This window comes from Cryptomeria japonica, chromosome 3 (genome assembly GCF_030272615.1).
Source record: "Cryptomeria japonica chromosome 3, Sugi_1.0, whole genome shotgun sequence".
Classification (NCBI taxonomy): domain Eukaryota; kingdom Viridiplantae; phylum Streptophyta; class Pinopsida; order Cupressales; family Cupressaceae; genus Cryptomeria; species Cryptomeria japonica.
In genome coordinates, this window is record NC_081407.1 from 646294579 (window position 1) to 646319559 (window position 24981).

The following is a 24981-nucleotide window of genomic DNA, read 5'->3' on the forward strand; positions in this document are numbered from 1 at the left end:
CTCAAATGAAGAGCTAGCAGCCTATTGAGGCAAAGTTAAACAGATAAAGTTCTAAAATAAAAATGAAACTGCAAACTTGAGAAAAATAAAAAAAATGAAAAGAAATATTTTGATCATTGCTTTGTACAAAATCAACAAACTCACTCATAGCACATCTTCAAAATCAAGATTTGGGAGGAGTATAGCAAACACTACCTTGAACCCCTTTCCAAACTTCCACATCCTTGTGTAGTGCAACCCTCCCAGGCAAAGAAAGGATCTTGGTGCTATAGCATCTTGGAGCTAATGTGAAGGCAAGAAGATGCAATGGGGTGGTCATTTTGATCCAACAGTCTAACAAGAAGTATGTCCTCTTATTTGAAGAAAGTGTTTTCAAGATCTTACTTGTTTTCATTTATAATCATCTTCATCTTTTCAATCGTTGATTTGATCCCCTCATATATCTATCTGAGCATGGCTTATCCATGTCAATAGAATGGATCATACTCATGATGGGCTTGGTGAAATTAATAACATATTCCACCTAATCCCACCAAGAATCATCTAGGTTTATCCTCACCATTCTTGCCAATATGGTGACCAAACAACATTGGAATTCAAACAATTTGCAAACACATCTTGCAATGTGTAAGCAATCTCTCAAGATTCTATTTGGAATGTCTTTTCCAATGGCCCCTTTGTTCTCTTATTTGTAGTAGGTTCATGTGTGGCTAAAAATGGGTGGCTCCCTACCACAACTTCAGCAACACAAAGATATTGGGAAATAAGGGACCTACTTGATCTTCTCTTTGCCAAAAGATAACTTGTTCTAAGGGCAACTACTTTATCTACTAGCTCCTACTCTCTAATATATTCCAACACTCAAACTTGGCACAGATGCATCCTTCTTGCACAGACAAGCTTTGGTGCGCATGCAAAGGATACCACACAAATGTGCTTTCACCCAGCTATATGAACTTTTATATTTGACTCTACATCCCTACAACCCTAAATATATCCTCCACCACTTGGATCCTACTATATCATGTCAAAACAATTCCAAAGTAACAAAATCAGTTTGTCTTCTTTAGTGAAATGACAAGCAACAATGGAAGTTCAGCAAGCGTATTTAGTTTGTGTTTTTTATTTTCAAAATGAGGTAAAGTGAGTTTGTTAAGGATGGAAGTTCAGCAAGTGTATTTGGTTTGTATTTTTTATTTTCAAAAAGTGAGTTTGTTTTTGTGTTTTAAGGTCAACTTTTGGTTTAGGATAGAATTTTTTGGTTGAATAGTCAACCTATGAAGTCAAAATTTAAAATTTTAAAAACCAATTTAGGCACCATGCTTTGCCTGGATTCTGCAGATAGACACACGTTCACTTGGGTAAGCTCTACAACATACACTGATGAACAGAAGTCCAACTTGCAAGCCCTTGTTGGTATCCACAGGGGATCTGAGCCAAGTAAGTACTAAAGTTAAGATCAGAATCATTTTTTAATCAAACTAGTAACAAAGCATTAAACCTTTAAAAATTCATGGCAATAATTTATTTTTTAATTGCTCAAAATCTATACAGGCAAGTAACACATTCCCCACTGTTGCCTAATTCTTAAGACAAGTGGCCATTTCTCAGCCATCCGTCAAATTTCTTGGGCAGAGAAATGTGTTTCTTGATTGCTGGAGAAGGTAGTTGTTCTCTTCAAGTGTAGATTGATTCCAAGCCGTTTCAGCCTACAAAATTTCATTTATCAACACTGATCTTCAACTAAGGAGGGTAAGGACCTCTTGCAAACACTTCGTCATTTTCAAGTCTTCTATAATATTTTTTAGTAGGCATCGTGTACAGTGTGCATGTTACAACTTACACGTAATATTGTTATGTACCTAGCTGTATGAGATAACATTTCACTTTTAGCAATCCTCAAGTCAACATCTGCATTGGCATCTGAGTGATGTCTTTGCTGATTCTATTTAACAACTCTTGCACATCTTTGATCCAAATTTAATCTTAAACTCTTTGTACAGACCTTAACATTGCACTCCTTGGATTGATCTTCACATTTGTGCTATGATCCATTCTTCTGTCAACCACATCAATGCACACCTGGTGCCAAAGTCAACCCTGCAACATCAGTTACAATCTACAATATTGATGTTTTGGCTAATCCCCATGGTAACCTAGTGCCAGTAATCAGCCTACAGATTGGCATCAATCATCACCATCCTTCACCATTGCTGCCTGCATGCCTATAATGCAAGTTAAACCGTTTCAACTATCCAATGGTTCATTATCTTGATTTGCCACTTTTGTATAATAAATTGATGTACTTGTAACCAGTGTGCCTCAAGGATGCATCTCTGGGGTTTACCTAACATTTCAGGGATAAAACATTTTTCACACGGGGACGTGGACAGAACCTTGCCTACCAGTCCCAATTGCTTTTTAGGGAATGTCCTGGGTGTTCCCTGGTGTGGGGATATTTCTGGGAAATCCCACCTTTTTGTGGACCCAATGAGAATGGTTGGCTTCCCCAGCAACTCTGTTATTATTGTATGAAATGCATTTCCATGCTTTGTATGTCATGTCCCCTCCCTGATCATTATATATATAAAACCTAGATGAAGTAACTATTATTAATTAATATGATATTTATTAAAGAAAGATTAATTGAAATTACTAAGTACTTGATATTCATTAATACTATTTAATTAATATTCTGAAAATATTCAAATAAGAATAAATCAATATTATTATAGACATTACAAAATAGCAAAAATGAAGGGAAAACCAATTCAAGGAAAGAATCGGACAAATTCAGCAGCAGTCAGAAAAGCAATCAAAGTCTCCCTGACAGCAAAGTCAGGAGTATTGATAAATATCAATTAAGATATAGAGACTTTTACGATTAATCGATATAAGGTGAGGACAAGATTTAGTCGATCGGTATTAATAAATAGTGTCTTGCCAAATAAAGAGTTATCAATAATAATTTTCCAAGTCAACAACTATGAACCGAATTGTTGTGGTATCATTAATTAACTGCAGTCTCACAAGTTACCAAATCAATAGACCAAAAGGCATGATTTGTCATGAAGGACATCCATTAATAAGGTGCGATCCTTTAGCTTTGGAATATATAACAGGAAGGGAAGGATTGACAACAAGAATGGATAGGAGAATCAACTTACAGAGATGATACCAAACCATTTCTTCATGGAGGTATTATGACATATACATCCCAGTATTGGATTATTGACGGGAGCATTGACTTTTGAGGGTTACGGATTATTCAAAGAGGGAAATGGTCAGGTGGAAGGCAGTAATACGGATCAAACATTGCATGGGTTAAGTAATCATAGCAGAGACTGCAATCCATATTGCTAAAAGCAATATCACATTATATCTCAGCATATATTTACATTGCCCACTACTTGATACTAAAATATCCAAGACCAATTTTTTTCAATTTTTCAATTACAAAGAGTAATGCAACACACATCCGTTAGGGTTAGCACTTAAACCAAAACGATGCAGAAAACAACTCTAACCAAGAATGTACACCAAGATCCCGGGTTGGGCAAGGCGTGAGCATATGGTCAGAGGGTCTTAAAGCATTCTGAAAATAACTCTAACCAAGAATGTGCCCAAGATGGACTAACATATGGTCAGAGGATCTTGGTGCATGCTGAAAGCAACTCTAACCAAGAATGTGCCCAAGATGGACTAACATATGGTCAGAGGATCTTTACAATTACAACTGCTGAAAGGAAAACTCGACACCAAGCATGTGCTTTCAAACCCAGGGTGGGAATGGAGCTACCATATGGCGGAGATGCTAAGAACTTAGAAATGGAATTAAATGTAAATAACAAGTGTGAAATGAAAATGAGAAGAAATGCTGCCAGTACTACTGTTTAGCTTACAATATGATAGTAAATGCTTGCCAAGATCATAGGATTAAGACTATACAATGCTGTAACAATATAGAAGGCTCTCCCGGGCTTAACAAAAATGATAAGTCCAAGAAATTCTACTCAAGGATCAATCTTAATATTCTGATTTATGACAGACCTGCACGTGAAATGCTTAATCAGCAACACATGGAATCACTAAAATGCTCATTACTCTCTCAATACTAGTCCGAATGACCCAAAACCAAACGCAATGGCTTCCTATGAAGGATGCGACCCAACCAATACCAAGAAATCAGACATTAACCCAACAGATTATTTATCACAAACCCCAGGGCAATTCCCAGCAGTGACGCCAGGCAAGAATGGTGATTCTTCTCTATAAAATAAAACACTTCATATTAGAATCTGCAAATTTGCACAAAGGAGCACCCAGCCAAAACAAGAGAAAATATGCAATACCCAGAATGAATACGTTTTTATTTTGAAATATATGAGTGAAACTACAAATCTGCCTTGCTAACCGCGACTTCCGAAAATGAAATGAAATGCAAATAACTGAACTTCAAGCACAACTCAAGCTACAATGCAATCCCCACTACAAACTCTCACAACTACACTAAATCACCACTAGTTGCTATCTTTCAAGCAAGAAGCAATGCCAAGGCTAGGAGGCATTCATTCCTCGAAGCAACCCCAATACCATTCCGGCAGAGTAACATTACAATAGACATAAGATGCCAAATGAAGGGAAGAGGCCTCCATTTATAAGCTTAACAAGGGATCTCTAGAGGCTTCTAGAAAGTGCGCCCTAATTTCACATTTTAATTTTCCTCCAAGAGATGGCGCCACTTTTAAAAGTTTAATTAACCTTTATTTTAATTCGCTTATCTTCATAAAGTTGGCACCCCTTTTCATAAGCAAGATTTTAGACCTTAGGAAATATTAAATCCCTTCCATGATGCATCCACCCTTGAAGACCACCTTTTAAAACAACTTGAAGTGATGAAGCTAGGCCAAGGGGTCAACTTTAAAATATAACATTAAAACATAACATTATTTAAATGAAATGAACTTATCTCTCCAAAAACATCCCAAGGCCAAAAGTGACAAAGCCAACTGAACCAACTGAAGAAGAGAACCAACTATGTCGAAATAATCAGGACCACTGCCAGAAATAGAATTTACTAAAAATAGTAAATTCCAAAAAGTGCTCGGAACGCAAAGCCGGACATACCACTGCGAAGCCCTTTGAAAACCTAGAAAGAATCCGCGATCCAAACTCTAATTCATGAGCAACAACAAACTCCAAAATTGGAAACCCTAATTTCACCCATTGAGTAGCCTAAGGGTCTCCGAAATAGGCCATCGGTCAACTGAAACATTACGCCTGAGAAGGGGACATTACAGATACAGCATGTGATCATTGCATTAAGTACAAATACATCCATTGATCAGATCAGACCAGAACTGTTATTAAGTCACTGGCAGTAACATTGTGTTTTTAGTGATATGTTGGGAGAATAAAGGAAAATCAGATAATAGAAAAATAATTAAAATTACATCATCAAAAGATATCAAATATGGAAGGATTAAGAAAAAAATATTTTAAGTAGTCCTATGACATTGCTAGAGGCAGTGACTCTGCCATTCAATAAGGTCTTTAGCGTATGTTAAGAAGGAACCACTGGGTAGTGACAGTGTCCACACTAATTGCTGAAACAGCTTATATTTTCAGACTGAAGCAAATACCCTTCGCATATACATTAAGCAATGTCAGAAACAGCAGTCAGCATATTTATGTATATATCCTTCAGAATAGTTAAGATTGCATTCATAATAAGAAGATATCAGGAAGAGCAAAGTGTATACGTACTTAATCAATATGTTGATAATGATATTCCCTGGTTCTTACACCTTGAAAGACATCCAGCTCGGTTGAATAAGTTTCCTTATCTGATATTTATTTTTTTGTTATTAATGTCCAAGGCCTTTGGGTATCAGGATAATCATGCAGTCCAAAGAACATGTCCATTATTGTTTACCATTGCCTTAATAAGCAGAGGATTGCAATAAGTATATGGTTACTAACCAGATTCATTTAGTATATTAGTCTTACTAGAAGTAGTCTCTTGTCGATTGAAATTATAAGAAGTTGGTCTCAATACCTAAAGGGTACATAAGGGAATATTACACTATCAAGATAAGTTAAATCTCCCAAATTAGTTTTAGATTCGTAAGTCAAATATTATTGCCTTCAGAATTAATAAATTAGTAAATTACAATTATAAATGTATTACAATTCTCATATTAAATTGAAATTATTGTGTCAGGACTAAATTAAAGGCAAATCCCAAATGGGGACATTACATTGTCTCATTTTGATACTCTATATTGAGCTTTATTGTAATGCAATATGCATGCTGCTACTCCAGGAAAGCCCAATCAAAGTGAAGGAACAGCTCCATGTATATGCTACATGGAATTGTTGTCCACCACTGCCAATCTGATTTTATTTGAAGATCCTCATTGTGTCAAAGTAAGAAATATACCTTTTGCCCAAAAATCACAATTCCAAGTAAAGTAAGAAATGAAATAGAGATATCATTTACCAATTAGATCCTAATTTAGACCCTGCAATCATATTAGATCTAAAATCGATCTTTCCTACTAGGGTTAGGAACATTATCTTAATCATATATTCATAATTATCTTAGTCATGTATCCTCTCTAATTCATTGTTTGGGTTCAATCATAACGGAGCCTGGATAAGTTGACATAATAGGGTGCCCAAAGTGATCTTCTACCCTAGGCCCAAGAGCAGATATCCCATCCCTCTTCGCCTCATGTAGTTTTTTGCCATCTCATATGAGGTGGCATACCCGGTGAGGCATCCACAGCCATTCTCCCTCATCATGCCATCCTTCTTCACCCTCTTATAATTGAGACTCCCTTGAGTTCATTTCAACAATCAATCAGTGTAGAGATTGAAGGAGAAAATGCAATAGGGTGCCTGTTGACGTGTCTGGAATCGCATTGCTGCAAACTCCATACGGCCAACACAGAATAGAATAAACCAGCTGAGTATCCTATCCTCTCTTGAGATAAGGAAATCCCTAGTGCTGTTTTCTACGTTTGATCAAAGGGGATAACCTCAAGGTTTTGTTTGTCAGGTCTTGACTGCGAGATTTCTTAGTGGTTTGATGTGTTTATGCTGGAAACACAAGGGGGACTTACGGTGAGATGGGTGATTGATAGATTAGTTCCCTAGAATCTTTATGATCTTTCTTGTCAAATGATTTCAATTGAGTTGATACTGTTTTCAATGGGACTGCGGATTCTCTTGATAAAAAAAGGGAAAAAGGAGGGAAGGATAGGGAGAGAGAGATACATGAAATGTAAATTCTAACTAAGATAGCAGATTCAGCAAACAGACGGGCACCTCCAAATAACTAGACTAAGCATCACCAGCTACTTAAGCACAATGTTTGCATAAATCTAGTGCAATCTTCAAAGGAAAATAGGATTTTCATGTTATCAACTACAACATCAGAACTTTTACATTCATAGTGAGTATTCAATAACCGAACTGAGCATATAAAAGGTTCAGTTTAACCATGCAGAGAGAAAGGCAATCAGCCATTCCCCAATGGTGTGAACTGCGAGGATTCTATCGGATGTTTGTTTGAGAATGCTTTATAAAGGAAATAAACATAACTGAAAAATTTCTAAATTAATGAAGGAGGAGACCATGCACTCACAAGGAAATTTGGAAACAGTCTTAACTTTGCATTAAATCCTGTAAATTTCGTCAAAGCTTTTGCAACAATTCAAGAACTTCTTCTAAAACAAGGGAAACTTGTCCCCTTTAAATAGGCTCCAAAATTGGATGAATGGCCCAGATCTAATCTAAACAAGTGGCCCAGATTCATCCATAAAACATGGCTGCCCATACCCATAAATGGGAGGCAAATATCAACAACCACCCCAAAATGAGTAATAACTACCCAAAAAGGATAATTAAAACTCATCCAAAATTATCCAAAAAGGTGCATTCATAAAGTTTTACATTTTAGTTGACTTGAAAGTCAAATATGACCCTTTTGGCCAAAAGTGCACTTTTCAAAATTTAAAAAGGAAAAAAGTGCATTTTTAGGAAAGCAATTTTTATTTTCCAGTTTCAAATCCTTTTATCAAAAATTGACTTTCTTCATGCAAATATTCTCGCCAGAGATCTCGACCTACTGCACGTTCCTCACGAACATACTCTTGGAACCTGATACATAATTTGAAAAGCAGACTGAATGGAGGCATTGGAGGATGGCAAATTTTATATTGCATGCCTTCGAGTATTGGTCTACCTGCTTTAGACCATCTTGCCAACAGGAATGATTACGCTCAAAGCACAACATGTCTGAGTGGAATTGACCGGCAAAGCCTAGGTCCTTAGTGGAATAAGTGACCTTATTTGTTCCCAATCTTTCCTCCCAGTCTGGCGGTATCACTTCATCGGATTGGTCATTTACCCATCCCGAAACCATTGATCAAAGGATTATCTTGCCAAGTTCCTGCATGGTTTTCAGAATTACCTCGCATGCATTGTGTTCTCTATCGATGATTTCCTTCGCATCATTCTTCATGTTGATAGTCCAGTACCATTCCTTAAGAGTGTTGATGTTATGAGGATCTAGGATGGTGGGTAATGTAGGAATCTGTGCATGGGTCCAGAAAAGAGCGTTCATGAGGGGAAGAGTAGTGGCAGCCACTTCCTGGATGTGGAGGGATTCCCTCTTTACCTCTAATAACTTAACCAAAGTGGTTTCTCGGTGGTGAGCCATTTCCTTCACTTCCTCAAGGATTCGTTCTCCCCTTTTTCTGATGCCTTGTATCCATAAATTGACAGCCCTCGCGGTGTCCCGTACTCCTTCAAATTCTGTTGTGGTCCTCTGTGCCAATGTTGTCGGGGGAATGTGGGATTCGGAGGCATTGTGTAATGGTCTTAGGAGTTGATCGATGTACCCTTCGGCCTGTTCAGCACGGGCCCGATACATATCCTTCTCAGTTGTTATCTCTTCAAGTTGCCTGAGTATGTTCTGCACTGAATCCTTGAATTCTTCTTTTTCTTGCTCCTTAGTGGCTCATCCAATAGGGACAGTCGTGATGCTATAATCTGCCAGTGTAATCTGATCTGCTAGCTTGTCTACAGGCGGGGCGGCAATGTGGAGGGTACGGTTCCTTTGCTCATCTTTAGTCATTCTGGAATACGCCTTGGGCTTCTTCTTCCCCTTAGCTTTAGCTTGATCTATGCGTGAGAATATGTCCTCGAGGTCGATAGGTGGTTTGGTGGCGGCCTTACGCTGGGCTCTGGCAATTAACCATTCTTGAGGCACTGTTTGGGCTGATGATATGGTTAAGTTTGCATTCTGTTCTTTGAGGTTTTCAGCCGACTCATCACAGATTTGCAGTTGTTATGTTACCGGAGGGGTGGAGGAGGTGCCAAGTTCCTTACTTGCAGCTGAACTTTCTCCCATTTCACTGAACAGTTGTCTGGCACCTTCGTGTGATGGTTGCTCTTCAGTCCTTTCGAGCTCGTGGGTCTCCTCTGCCCTTTGCTCTCCTTCAACGGTAGAGTCATCTTTGGTTGTATTATGGAGCAGCAGTTCATGGCGGCTCTGTTGGGTGGGTTCATTGACTTCGATCTCTTGAATGGATGGAATCTCTCCTTCCTCTGTTTGGTTAACCGGTTGGGTTGATTCAATGGCCCTTAGCTCAGCTTCTAACATGTCAGGTGCGGGAGGATCATCAGTTCCAAATGCATCAATGTCACTTTGAGAAGGCGAAGCAGGTATATAATCTAATTCTACTACATCGTCGGATGAACTAGGGTCCTTTGACGATGAAGTGACCTCTGGTCTTCTTATAGGAATCTTTTCCCTTCTTGTTCTCTTGGACGTTCAAGTCCCTCTGCAAGCCTTAGCCTTTTTTCTCTTCTCAGGTTTCTCGATTTCTTCCCTGGGTGCATTGGACGTTCCTTCATCTTCGGAAGACTGAGAATCGAGGCTGCCCATTAGATGGTAAGTGAACTGGACTCCCTCATGAATTAGCCTCTCAATCTGCTAATGTAACCATTGGTCTGTATATCTTGCTGGGGCTGCCATGACTGCCTCAAAATCAGTGATCGGGTCCTAGGACCAATCAACGCCTGGCAAAAGATGCCTTGCTGCCTCAAATTCCCGGACTTGGAGGCAATTCCCTGAATCTATGAGTTGATCTGGGACCAGGCAATATTCAAAGAGCCGCATTTGCTGCGCACTCAGCCTAGAATATTCACGTCTCTGGACTTCGTAGTCATCAGAGCAATTTTTCCAATAGTCTTCAACTGATTCCTTTGCTCTGTACCGCCTGCCATAGGCTCTCTTTGCCAGATTGCCGTGATCGAAATATCTTCTCGAAAAATGCTCTTGTAGGCCATAGGAGGCCAGCTCTACGAGGGATTCCTCTGCTAGGGTGGAGGTCTTCAGATGGACGTCCTGGTTGCCTATGATCATGGGGAACGCGAATCCAGCCTGCTTGCTTTCTCTGAGTAAGATGTTGACCGAACGTGACTGCCTTGCGACCTCCATGAGAACTACTATGTTGGTTGGGTACCGTGGAAGTCGGAGAGGGGCACCGTCAAAGCCCGCTATTCGGATATAGGAGAACCTTGGGAACTGGATGAACCAAGCCCCGTATCTCTGTACTAGAATAGTAGCTTGCTCTGAGAGCCTTATGTGTAATCCTCCCTGCATTAGCCTGACCAGGCGCATTGTGAAGGCGTCATTGACGCGCTCATATTGGCCAACTGCATAAGCTGGGCTGCTCTTTTCTCTCTAAGCTATATCTTGGTAGTGCAGCTGTGGGTAACAATCATAAACCTTTACCTGACCAGGCCAATTCCCGATTTCACCTTTCATTATCAAACCTGGCAGCGGCTGGTTCTTGGCGACCATGTAGACCAAGTAAGAGGTCATAGTGAAGTATTTCTTTGTTTCAAGCTCTATCAGCTGAGTATGGATGTTGTCGCTTATAATCTGGGCCCAGTCGAACTTGGACTTCCCAGCAAAGACTTGCTCTGTGAAATAAAACATCCACTCCTCAAAGTAGTTGGATTTAGGAAGTCCCATAACCCGGCTAAGTAATGTGACCATATCCCCATGCTCGTTGTGAAAGTCACTCCTGGGGGTCTTTTTCCCAATTCTGGCACTTGGAAGCCTTCTCTCCTTGTACCACTCTTCATTGATCAGTGTTTTGCATCTGGCCGGATTCATATCATATGCCCCCTGTGCTTCATCTATAGTCGTGGCCATGGGGTTGTTTGGGAAGGGAATGTCGAATGCATCGCCAATGGCCTCGGGAGTGAAGTTGGCGAGAGTCATATTCTCGAGGAGCACTAATTTGGACCCTGGCTGATAATGCCAGGTAGCCTCTACCACTAACTCATAGTTTTGTACTGCTGGAGGAAATCCCGCCGATTGGGCGATGCCACTTTCCACCATCTGTCTAGGGTTGCCATATGCGTTAGGGGAGAAGACCTGATTCCTGAAGTCCTAGATGTCAATATGGCCTAGGTCGGTATCACCGACATTGTCCCAGATGCTCTGAACTTTTGACTCCCTCAATCCTCCTCTTTGATACTGATTCTTCATCCTTTCAACTTTGTGTGGGATATCTGATTTGGATGCTCGCGATGTCTCGGCTGTAGCGGGCGTCTTTGATGATTCTACCGCCAATTTAGGCATTTATCCTGCACAGTGGGACACGGATTACGAGGTGATACAAAAGAAGTGAGGCAGGTTAGATAGAGAACACTCCAGCATTCAAGGATTAATTCGAAATTTAGATTGGAAACAGAGTGATATTGCTAGCTAAGAGCTTGATTGAGCAAAACACTTACTCATGACACTTTCGATTGCGAATTTATACTTAAGCATTTTGGATTAATTTTCAAAAGGGACAAAGCTCGAAAAATTCTCTTAAGTTTGAAAATGCAATTTCTAGTTAAACCTTAGGAGCAAATTCTAATTTTCGACTACTTTGAAAGATGCTTTAATAATCGGAAAAAAAATGCGAATTTTGAAGACTTAAGCATTTTAATCAGTCTTGCACAGGCATGCATCCAATTTATAAATATTTCAGACGATTAAGAAAGACAAAGCGTACTTACCTGATGAAAATGGATGGCGAGAAATTGCCCGACCTTGCTGCGTAAAGACGAATGGATAGTTCTGCAAATTTTGGAATTTCAACGGTTATCCTTCAATTCAAATTTTCGCGATTGTTGTTTGAAAAGAATTTGTCATTTTAGACTAAGCGATTTTTACCTTGGGCAATTGGTAATCTGAACTTGAATGATTGGAATGGTTTGTGTCGACGTTTTACCTAGAATGCAATTTATACTCTCTGGCTCCCCTTTCAAAATCGAACGTGATCCTCCCTTACGCTAAATTCGGCAATATGGAGGGGTTTTACAAATTCGAATTCCTTATTTGCCCTATGCATTGCAATTTTGAGGATTTATGGCGAACTTCGGAGCTATGGCGCTGCTTTGCAAACTTCACCCTTGCTTCTTCGCGTCCTTCCCTTTAGCTTGTGAACTTCAAAGCTATGGAGGTTTTGCGAACTTAAACTGCGTTTTCCAAACCCTAAGTGCGAACTTCAGACCTTTGCCCTCTCGGATTTTTTAACGTTTTTGCCATTTTAGATAAACTTCGAACCATTTAACGCCCTTTGCGAGTTATACGAACTTTGGACCCTAAGGCGCCTTTCGCAAGTTTAAAGAATTTTCAGAGTTTTAGACGTTTTTGCGATTTATCCAAAATTCGGAGCTTGGGGGAGTTTTTGCAAACTGAAAGGTAATTTTTGGACCTTATGGCCCCTTTTTCAACTTCAAAACAAATTTGGACCTTAAGCGCATTTTTGCGATTTGAAAGATTTTCAGAGTTTTAGACGTTTTTGCAAATTTTGGAGCTTTTCACGATTTTAGCAACTTATCCAAATTTCGGACCATTGGGCATATTTTGCAAACTTATCATATTTTCGAATTTCAGGCCCAGGGTCCGAAATTAGATGACTTAAGTGAATTTCGGACCTTTGGGGGTCTTTTGCAAATTTAAAGGCATTTTCGGACCTTTTGCCAGTTTTGTTAACTTTTGAATTTTTTGAGAATTTGACCCAAGGTCCGAAATTCGGCCCCCTAGGTGGTTTTGGCAACTTTTTAACCTTTTTAAAATTTTGGCCTCTGGGTCCAAAATTCGGCCCATAAGGCAATTTTGGCAACTTAAGTGAGATTTTGGACCTAGGACCAGTTTTTGCCAGTTTCGCAATTTCGGACGTTTTGGAGGTTTTGTGAATTTAAAGGCATTTTCAGACCCTTGGCCCATATGGCGATCTTAACAAATTTTGAAATTTCTCTCAATTTGGCCTGAAAGTCCAAAATTTTACTCCTAGAGCGATTTTGGCGATTTTAACTTTCTCCTCGAGAACCGCAAGCTTGGGCACTTGGGCAAGTTTTGTTAGCCTTGGCATTTTGGCCAGGAAATTCACTCCTTCACCAGCAGGCGAAAATCATCCTTCATTCAAATCCCATAAACTTCGTAAAGACCTAAGAAGGATACCGACCGAAGCTACAATAACATCAACAGGTACAAGGGCCCAATTTATGAGAAGAAAAACGGCGACTTTGGGTCCTCGTGCGACCTTCAAACGCACTGCTCTTTGCTTGGTGGGCTTCGCCAACTTCTATCACCATACGCCTATCGAAGGCGATTTCACATTTTTGAACAAACTCTTGGCATTGTGCCTGAGGGCTAGACTAGCCCAAATGGAATCATCGGCTCTTTTCTTTCAACATCATCACTTCAAGGACCAGTCGCGGACTCGCTCAAAAGGACGCGAGATGCTCTGCGTGAAACTCAACAGGGCGAGGACAAAAGGCTCAAAAAAAAGGGAAGGGGGACCCTGTCGGCGACAGGGAGAGTGTGCAACACACAACAGTGCCCCAAAGTGATCCTCTACCCTAGGCCCAAGAGCGGACACCCTATCCCTCTTGGCCTCATGTGGCCTTTCACCATGTCATAAGAGGTGGTGTGCCTGGTGAGGAATCTATAGTCGTTCCCCCTCCTTGCATTCCCTTCCTCACCCTGCCACGATTGATTGTTGCAAATTGGAAATCATATTACTACCTATGTCTTTTATTCATGGTGTTAAGTGGAGAGATATATGTATATTATATATAAGAATTCATGCATCTATGTGTGTGTGTGTGTGTGTGTGTGTCTTAAACAATTATTTCTGCATACCACAAGGAATTAGAGTATCACGGGTTCAGATCTAATCTGATCACTTTATGAGAATTTCTGATCCTCTTCGATGTCCTATCTTGGTTACTTGCTTCTTTAAATCTGTTTGTAATCTTCAATATTTTCTGCTTATAGATCTACAATAATTCACCTTAAAATCTTATCATAAATGCACCTCGGGCCTGCCCTAAGGTCTGCTCTAAAAATGGGAATAATATTCCATAATTTCTTCCCTCTAACTCCACCAATCTACCTTCTTAAATACCCCACACAAGCACAACTTCACCCAAGAGAGGTGGCATTTCAACCAAGTCAACCTCCTTTTAATTTATTTATTTTTAAATCCTTTTTTTAACACAAACTTGGGCACCGTGATAGGGTTGGCCCAAAAATTGATTTAATTTACCTTCTAAATTGGACGCCCAAATCAAGAGGGGTTGCCCTTGAGTATAAATTGTTGTTTATCATTTATTACCCTAGTCGGCCTTGGTTTGAATGGCTAGGGTATTCTCTTGACTAGGTCGGCCCTAGCTCTTTTCCAGGTTTACAGATTGCAACTTGTATTTACTAAGACAACGAAAAATCACAAGTCTATACAATTTGTTAGATTGGCGGGGGCATGACAATGAGTCTATACTTTGACTAAATTTGAAGGTTTGATTTACTAGCAAAGCTTTTGAGTTTGAATTGGTTTTGTATCTAGAATTTTTGAAAATGCACAATTCGTGCCCATTTGACTTTACCTGTTATGAGAAACAGCTTCTCTTTTATCGATTGATTATATTTTTATTTGGATGATATATTTTTTTAAGTTAGTGATAAATTGTTTTTTCCTTTTATCCTACTGGGACGCAAACATGTTTATTGTAGTTGTTTTGAGGTCTTAATAAGTTTTCAAAGTTTCCAAAGTTTGTTATGATAGTGCAATCTCTATGATTAAACATTCTTTTGATGTTAATAATAATTTGGAATGTAGTGTTGTTAGTAACATTTCACCATCCACCCACATCATACAACAAGACTAGAGTTTTACTCGCATATCATTTGGTGAACTGTTTTATTGTTAACTTAACAATAACATTATCAACTTCCTACAGAACTTACCAAAGAATCATTAAGTATATGATTAAACATTCTTTAGATATTAATAATAATTTAGAATGCAGTGTTGTTAGTAACAATTTACCATCCACCCACATCATACAACAAGACTAGAGGTTTACTCACATATCATTTGGTGAACTGTTTTATTGTTAACTTAGCAATAACTTTATCAACTTCATATAGAACTTACCCAAGAATCATTAAGTAGCAAAGCTTACATGCTAGACTGGATTCTGCTATTTTAGAAAACAAAATTATTCAGACAACTCATGGGCTAAACTCTCTACTTTATTTGCTCCTTATATCTAGATGTTATGAAAATGCCTTTAAATTTCAAAAACAAGTAGTTTTTTCTCTTTTTCAACATTTTTTTTTTTTTTTTTCAAATCCATTTTTTTCCCCAAAACATTTTTGCTACTATGGTCACAACAATCCCCCCTCCTTGAATATCTTTGCCCCACAGTGCAGATGTAGGACCTTTTACAAAATTTTCTTGCAAATTGTCAAAATTGCGACAACATTATCTCCTACGTCAATTGATTGAAGACACAATCTATTAAATTCTTTAGAAAAAGGTGTCAATAGGAACATATGGTTTGTAGACCTCTGAAAGCTTCCAATATTCTCAATCCATGTTCCTTGTTCATATAGATAAGAAGAGCAACTCTCCAGCTTTCATCTACCGAGTAATATGAATGTACTCCATTACCACCAACTGCAACAATGGATCATGGTATTTCCTCAATTGTACCACCAAGAAATACATGTTGTGATAGACATAATATAGAATGATAATCAAGGAAGTCTATAACATTCTAGATCAATGGTACCAGTATATGCCAATTCCAACTAGATTATACATTAATTACTATTAATAACTTCTCCAAACATCACATCCAGATTCACCATTAAAAACATCTACTAGCAGCATATAATAAAAAAAAGAACATGAACACACATTCACACAAATAAACACCAAATTTACGTGGAAACCTAGAAAGGAAAAACCACGGTGAGAATAGCTACTTGGGTCTACTGCCCAAATCCATACCTCACAAAAATATGAATCACTTACAATATAAAATAGGCACCAATCCCCTATTACATTTGCAGACACCAACCTACAAAAGACACCAATCCCCTCTTCCAAGATCTAAGCACCAACTCAGCTGGTGAGACACCAATCCCACCGAAATACAGAGATCTAAATTGCCGACCTTCAAACTGAAAACTCAGCTTGCACTTGATCTAATCAACCTTCAGAGCACTCTCCCACGCTGCATATGGTCTTCTAATGAAACGACACAATGATTGGAATGCAACTCACATGGTATCACCCTCAAATTTGCACATCAAACACATTGGATTATTACATCAAAGCCCAAATTACATAGCTTTCCAACATTCCAGGACAGATCCTAGATCACTATATGTGTGCATTAAAATTACAATTACATCCACATGTCGGCCTAAAATAAAGATTATTGCATTTGCAAGTCGACCACAAACATAACCCTTAACCAAATATGTAATAGGCCAGGTCTAATAGCCCACATGCTACTCCATAAGAAAGCACATACCATGTGGTTCCCAATGTAGCCTTATCTAGTCCCAATGGTCATCCACACGCTACCTCCTATGAGCACACATTACAAACATCTAGTGCATCAAACCGGAACAGCAACCCACTTGAATAACTAACACAATAACCACTCTGTCACTTCAAATTCTCTAACCATAAAAGATCAACTCCAGAAACTCTAGAATCTGATAGAACAAGTGTAGGCATACTCTCCTTCCAAACCACAGATCAAAAGGTAGAATGTGGAGTATAACACTCTGCCAATGAAAAACACACTATTTGAGAAACAAACCTCAGAGACTTCCAAATCACCTTCAACACTAGGAATGAATGCAAGATGACATTACAGTCATGCAAAAACTAATACTACAACTTGACACTTTTCTTCTAGAATTCAAATGCTCAAACATAGATATTATGAAAATTGTGGCTATACAATTACATGCAGATTTGACCTCATAGTGAGCTCCTCACAATCTGCAATCTCCTCTATCACATCTCAAACACTCCTTTGACATTGGTGACAACAAATGTTCACCAGTCAGTGCTAGAGATTATCCAGGAGTTGCAAGATGTGGCAGAATAATTAAGGATTCTTCGAGACAAGATCCTATCCTACTACAGTGGCCTATGTATAGCCTTGAAACAATATTACTATGATTGATAGCTATTCGTTTACGTTATTTACCCAATCGCAAAAGCAAAAGTGAAAAATACAGAGAGGTAACTTTACATAGTCCCTTAGGCCTTAAGATTGTTATTATAATTTTCGAGTGTTTATACATGTGGTCTGCAAAGACTTCATTTTGCGAAGTGTGTGACCAAACTATTCCTAGAGGTTGTGACAAGTTGGCATCCATAACTTCTCAAGAAGAAATTATTTCCTTGTGTGCCATCTATGATTATTATTTTGAAGACAATGAAGCTCAATTTGTAGTCCAGACTCCAATCTACTTATATTCCAAACAGTTCAAATTAAATTTTGTAAACTCCACATTCAAATTAGCTTCTATTTGATATTGTTATTAAAAATTAATGGTTTATTTATTGAAGAGTGCATGAAACAAGTTTTAAATCCTTAAAAATCTGAGACTTATAAGCCCCACGAGACAAGTACATATGATGGCACTTTATATTTGTGTTTTGTATCAATATCCCCTCAATTAGCTCAATTAAGACACCCTTATTAAGTATAGTTTATGGCACTTTAATCCAAAGTGGTTAAATTACTTCATTTACAATTTCAGAAGAGACAAAGTTGATAGTATAATATTGATGCAAAACCAGATTAAAAAAATGGCATCATTGTGTAGTACACAAAAAATCTACAATTTCCCAAAAAAAAATAGTTTATTGATTGAAATCTATGTGAGAATGATCAAGACATTTGAAGTTGCAAAAGCGAGAATAGTACAACTAAGTATCTAAGAAATTGAGGTTATAGATAAACTAGGCATTGTGAACATAAACCGACTACATCACTACAAAGCCACATAAATTCTAGCCCATTTCATAAAAAGTGCTTGAAAATATACCCCCATATCAAAAATTTAAGGGCCTCTAAAGTTGGCACTCAAAATGGAAAAACTTTATGAAACCAAGTCTATTTGTGCAAGGCAAAATGATGATGTCAACAACAATGTCAATGCTTGATGATATGGCAAAGTTGAATAGGTGCAATACTAACTATGCATGTATGGTAGGCGAGGGGCACTACGATAACAAGTACCTTATATTAAAGGCACACACTTTTAAACAAATACCGGTAAGTCTTAAAGATTTTTTTCATTAAAAATTATATTTTTCTTTTTTTAAAACTAAATAAAGTTTTACAATTAAACAATTTTACATACCTACTAACACAAATTGTACAATAACAACCTATGTGCTTGAACTTAAAAAAAAATTGTCAATTGCTCCATTTTTTTAAATTCATAGTCACTTTATAGGTTTTTCAGCCCTTTGAAATGCAATGGTGCACGCTATTGTAAACCAAAGTACTCATAAAACTAAGTTGTTCATAAAAGATAAAAATTGAACTCATAGACAAGGTTCATCCCATAGTGTGACAATTAAGTTGTAGCATTGTTGTTGCCACCAAGGTTCAAATCTTTGTTGGGCTATTGTGATCACGGGCTTTGTGCCCTCATTGATTGAATGTGCTTGCAGGTTTGAACCTTCACATTGATGATATTACCATTCATGCCAAGCACCTTGTGCTCCAGATGCTCACTAGGTGAGTATGCTCACAGGCCTTATGTTCCTACTAGGCTATTGTGCTCACGGTTTTGGACTATTCACATTCATGTTGTGTGTTTAGACCAGGAATTTAGGTCGGATTTCCACTTAGGAGTGGAAATTTAAGCGCATTGAAATGGAAATCTTCGTCCTGAAATGGAATTATGAATGGATTTTCACTAAATAAAGAAAATCTTTGAGTGATGAATCATCATGGAGAGGAATTTAAGTTACATTCCATGATCTAAAAGTGGATTTCCTCACCTTTTCAAACTTAACATTTTTCCAAACTTCACCTTCCTTGACAACTCCTTTGACAATGTGGGCAACATTTCTTGGACTTGACAATTTTGACAACATTTTGCAACATTTGACAACTTTATTGTTGCACTTGATTTTTGCACTAGGATTTTCACAGTCTTCTCTAATTTCCTATCCTGTCAAGGTTGGAAACAAGGAATTTTCCTTGTCAAGATGTCACATTCCTTGAATTTTCTTTCATTCTCACAATATTTCAACTCAATTTTCTTGACATCTTTTCTATCAATCCTTAAACCTGATGTTTGTTCACGAATTCTTGACTCGAGAGTTGAGTTCTTGACTTGATTACACCCTAAAGACAAGGCATTAAACCCCTAAGACATTCCAAAGGTTGATCAACAACTCTAACCCGAAGCAACAAGACATATGCTTCTCACCAGCAAAAGGTAAAAACTATGACTATTGCCAAGATAAAGACAAGTAAAACAAAACAGTAAGCTAAGAAGAAAAAAAAAAGTGGGGGTCTCCATTTGCAATGGGACGATGTGTGAAAACATCACAACACCAGCCTTCATAGGGATGTCAATCCCAAAGATGCTATATAGGGGGGATTGGTTGTGGTTCCATTGCCTAAGGTAGCCTCCTATACTGACAATGACTCAGACTCGAACTTTGATTTTATTTTAAACCTACCAATTGCAACTACCAATTAGGGATAGCCATATATTTTCTATGTTTATGTCATTTCACAATTGAAACTTGGAGCCTTTGGGCATTTTGTTATAATTTTTATCTAATATGTATGCATATTGACAATGAAAGCATTTGAATTTTGTTAATTTGTTTGTTAATTCTCATGTGAAATCTAAATTCAAGTCTAATGTTATGTGTTAAGCTTCTGTAATGTTTGTAATGAATGCTTTATCAATGTTATAATATGAATATTTGAAAATTTTCTATATTTTTAAATTTTCCCTATTTTTAAACAACCATCCCTTGTCATCCCCTAAAAAATGGCTCAAAAGTACCCTTGTACCGGAAACACATTCAATCATCCCCTACTCTCCCCATCCCTGAAACTTGGGGAAGCATAGCTAATATACATTCAATGCACACAACTAGCCACCACTAGAGCACACCTCCAGAGTATTAGTGGTATGAGTTTTGCATCAATCATGGATAAAATCTGTCTAATGAAATATTTTGGATATGAATGTTTTAGAACATGTGTTTATCATCCATGACAATTTGTTCTTATCATGCCTCATGTTGTGTGAGATTCTCATAATACCTCCCTACCATGGAACTACAAAAAGTTGTTGTAAACAATATTTGGAGGACTTTGGCTCAACATATAGAGCATAAACGTGCTAGGTTTATGTAATGGTGCAAAAGTGACCCTGCAAAGGGAAGAAACTATGTTCCCTTGAGAGCCAATTTCACAACATACATTCAGATATTTCCAACTAGTGAAACTGGTGAAGATATCTGATTAGAGAAATTGAAAGAGCAAATACAAAGAGTATTAGTTCTAAGTCTAAGCATCTCGGTCAAGGACACCAGCGCGGCGCGCTGTAGTCTCATACGAACCGCGAATAGAAAACTCAAAAAATAGAGAAAACCCAACTATATATTTCAAATGACCTACAAAACCTAGGAGTTAGACACATAACAACAAACATAGCGATAAAATAATAAAATAAATAACAAGATTATAGGGATTGAATGAGAGGAACAAAATCAATAATACAGCAAACCTCTGTGCGGATGAATCTTTAAGAAACCTGCACACATACAAAAGAGGGAAAATGTTTGGGGCTATTTGGAGACTTGCCTCAATCAAGTTCCTATTTTGGTGTTTCCACCTCCACAACAGCCAGATAGAGAGATAGATCAAAATGTAAATAGAAAAGATAAATGATTTGATAGATGAGGGATGTGATGAATCCCCAAGATACTCAAAGACAAGATAACTTAATAGATATTACCAAATAGGCTTGAGAAAGCCAAGAGAGTTGCAAAAGATCATTGTGAAAGCTTGAGAGTGTTGTAGCAACCTAGAGATTGTTGTAGCAAGATAGAGAGAGAGAGAGAGAGAGAGAGAGAGAGAGCAAGAGAAAGTTGTGAGAGCCAAGAGAACAAGAGAGATTGCTTGAAGAACCAAGAGAGAGATTGTGTCCAAAATCTAGAGAGATTGCTTGAAGAACCAAGAGAGAGATTGTGTCCAAAATCTAGAGAGATTGCTTGAAGAACCAAGAGAGCTTGAATGGTGAGGAAAGATGGCTTTAAAAGAGAGGAGGGAAAAAGAGGGCTGCCGAGCCATTTAGAAGATTCCAAACCGTTTCCACCAACCAAGATAGGTGACAAGTGCCAAAATGCGCATAATCGACATTTGAACGTTAAGATGTTGTGGGAAGAATGCGTGACACGCGGACGTCCACACAGCGCGCTAGTGTCAGGACAAATCACACTAAAAAACGACAAGCGACAAGAGAAATGCGCGACTAACATGAAACAGAAGCAAAAGGATAGCTGCCGAAAAGGTGTCCAAAGCATCCTAAGAGGGAAAAGGCTGATGCAAGGGCTGAAATGAGCCTACTCAAATGCTAGGGGAATGGACACTAAAGTGGCTACAAAAGTGTAGGTGGAATTGGAAAGGGAGATGCAATTTTCTACTCTGCAGATTATTTATATAGAAGCCACTTATTTTATTTTATTCTATTTTATGCAAATTGCTACCTAGGGGTAGCTATCTACCATTAATTCCAGAGAAAAAAAGTTACATTCAAACACACAGAGAGAAGAGCAAGACTCTAATGGCCTATATGAACTCCTGTGATCTCTCTATCTGATCAGATGAGAACATGCTCCCATTTTCAGACATCACATATTTGTAGGTTTTCAGATTATTGCTCATGATCCCATCCCTCAACACTTTGATGGTGTCCACCTTGACTCCATCCTTGATCACCTCTTCAATGACAAAAGCATCTGCAACTAAGCCTTCATAGGTTGTGGGATTAAGATCCTCCAAGGCTGAGATCGCAAGGTTCACCAAATCGAGGGCCACCATTTTCCTTATAACCTGTTGTTGTTATCCTTGCCAAAGTATACACGAAGAGCTCCAGCAGTTCTTCGTTGTGGCAATGCTCCCCTTCCCGATTTTTTGTTCCGATGATGTCTCTGATTGCCTGCTCTGCAACATCCCCTTCAAACATGAACACTTCCTTCAATTGCACTATGATGGACTCCTGACCACACTCACATTCAACATCTATGATCTTGATGAATTGCTTAGCCATATTCTCTAGTAAGGTGAAATCGGCTAATCCCTCCCTTTTTAACAGCGGGGTCCTGCACTCTTCCCCAATACTCCACCACCATTTCAGCTCTCCCTCTATGAAGATAGGAATCTCTAAGCGTATCCCAACTCAATCCTATCTGGCTTGCCTGTGTCGTGGGATGTTGTCTGCTTTCCTTACGGATCTCCTACTCTTTCTGCACTCAAGTCAGAATTTACTATCAAACCGGCCCACGCCTCAGGATTCTTCGATACAATAGAATCCTCATCTTGATCGACTGCATATTTAGATAAAAATCTACTTTTGTATTCGCTTCTCTAAACACTGTTAATGTTTTAGCAACACAGAAATCTGAAACAAGATACACAAAATTTATCCTAGGAAAACCCTCCACCTGAGGGTGAAAAACCCAACCCACTCAAAAATGAACTTTATTATATCTCTAAAAATGAAAACAACTGATGATAGTTTCAAATTACTATCAATCACAATAAGATAAGTTTGATTCTCCACAAATCAATCTTGACAATGAAATCAAAATGATACATCTCAAAGACTCATCTCATAAGTCTGAAAACTAGGAACACAGAAAATATATAATATAACGGATTAGCTAGACTACACATGCACAATATTCTCAACTTGCTACAAACAAACGAGAGAAGCCAGCAATATATATCTATCCATTTGCCAAAGAAGAAGAGCAATGAATATAAAGAATCAGAATTGCAAGTGAAGAGACTCCATGGTGGAGAGGTAGAGTCACCGACAGGAAAGTGAAGAGACTCCAAGGTGGAGAGGAGGAGTTAGATATTACCTTAGATCTCTATCGCAACTATAAATCTTCAACACTCCCTCTTAGGAAAAGAGAGATCTTCAAAATGTCATCACATGACAAGTACACATAGCTGCAACCAAAAGAATGTCAACAAAAAAAATCTCATCACAGATTTTCTCAAATAAAAAATGTTATCTGAGCATAACAATATTCACCATAGCTACTCCTAGAGGGTGAATCAAAAAAACAGAAAATAAAGTCATGAAGTCACACACATGACTTCCACCATGGCTACTCCTAGAGGATGGAACAAGGGATTTCACCTCGAACTTCCCTCTCAAAGAAGAACTCATTAACCAAGGGATTTCACCTCGAACTTCTCTCGCAAGAAGAACTCATTAACAAGGGATTTCACCTCGAACTTCTCTCGCAGAGAAGAAATCATTCACAAGGGCTTTCACCTCAAATTTCTCCATCACAGAGAAAAATGCATTAACCAAATTTTCATGATGACATGGCTCCCTCTGAAGCTGAAATGTCAGGCTCTCTTTGAAACTTAAATGACAAGCTCCCTCTGAAGTTGAAATGCCAAGCTCCCTCTGAAGCTGAAATCAATCTTCTGACCTCTTTGTCCAAGGTTACTTCTAACGATATGTCAGACTCCCTCTGAAGACAGGATCTACCTTCAAGCGGTTAGGCTCTATAGAAGGAACCTGGCTCTGATACCATGTTAATGTTTTAGCAACACAGAAATCTGAAACAAGATACACAGAATTTATCCTGGGAAAACCCTCCACCTGAGGGTGAAAAACCCAGCCCACTCAAAAATGAACTTTATTATATCTCTGAAAATGAATACAACTAATGATAGTTTCAGATTACTATCAATCACAATAAGATAAGTTTGATTCTCCACAAATCAATCTTGACAATGAAGTCAAAATGATACATCTCAAAAGACTCATCTCATAAGTCTGAAAACTGTGAACACAGAAAACATGTAATATAACTGATCTGCCAGACTACACATGCACAATATTTTCAACTTGCTGCAGACAAACGAGAGAAGCCAGCAATATATATCTATCCATCTGCCGAAGAAGAAGAGCAATGAATATAAAGAATCGGAATTGCAAGTGAAGATACACCACGAAGGAAGAAGAAGAGACACCAACAGTTACATCTTCACCGACAGCCATATGGACATGAAGAGTCACCGTCAGCCACATAGACATGAAGAGTCACCGGCAAAGAAGTGAAGAGACTCCATGGTGGAGAGGTAGAGTCACCAACAGGAAAGTGAAGAGACTCCACGGTGGAGAGGAGGAGTTAGATATTATCTTAGATCTCTATCGCAGCTATAAATCTTCTACAAAACATGCCTTATATCGTACTCAAAGCCTGCTAAAATCTCTCTAATGCCTTCTGTCCAAATTTTCATCTTCCAGCTAGGTGATATACCTGATGAGATTGCTCGTACTACATTTAG

At 38.4% G+C, this 24981-nt stretch overlaps 1 protein-coding gene across 3 annotated transcripts in view; it reads right to left on the bottom strand.

The window, feature by feature from the left end:
- Window positions 1–24981, bottom strand: part of LOC131027809 (protein phosphatase 1 regulatory inhibitor subunit PPP1R7 homolog) — a 59075-nt gene that overhangs the window by 32642 nt on the left and 1452 nt on the right. The window lies entirely within an intron of this gene.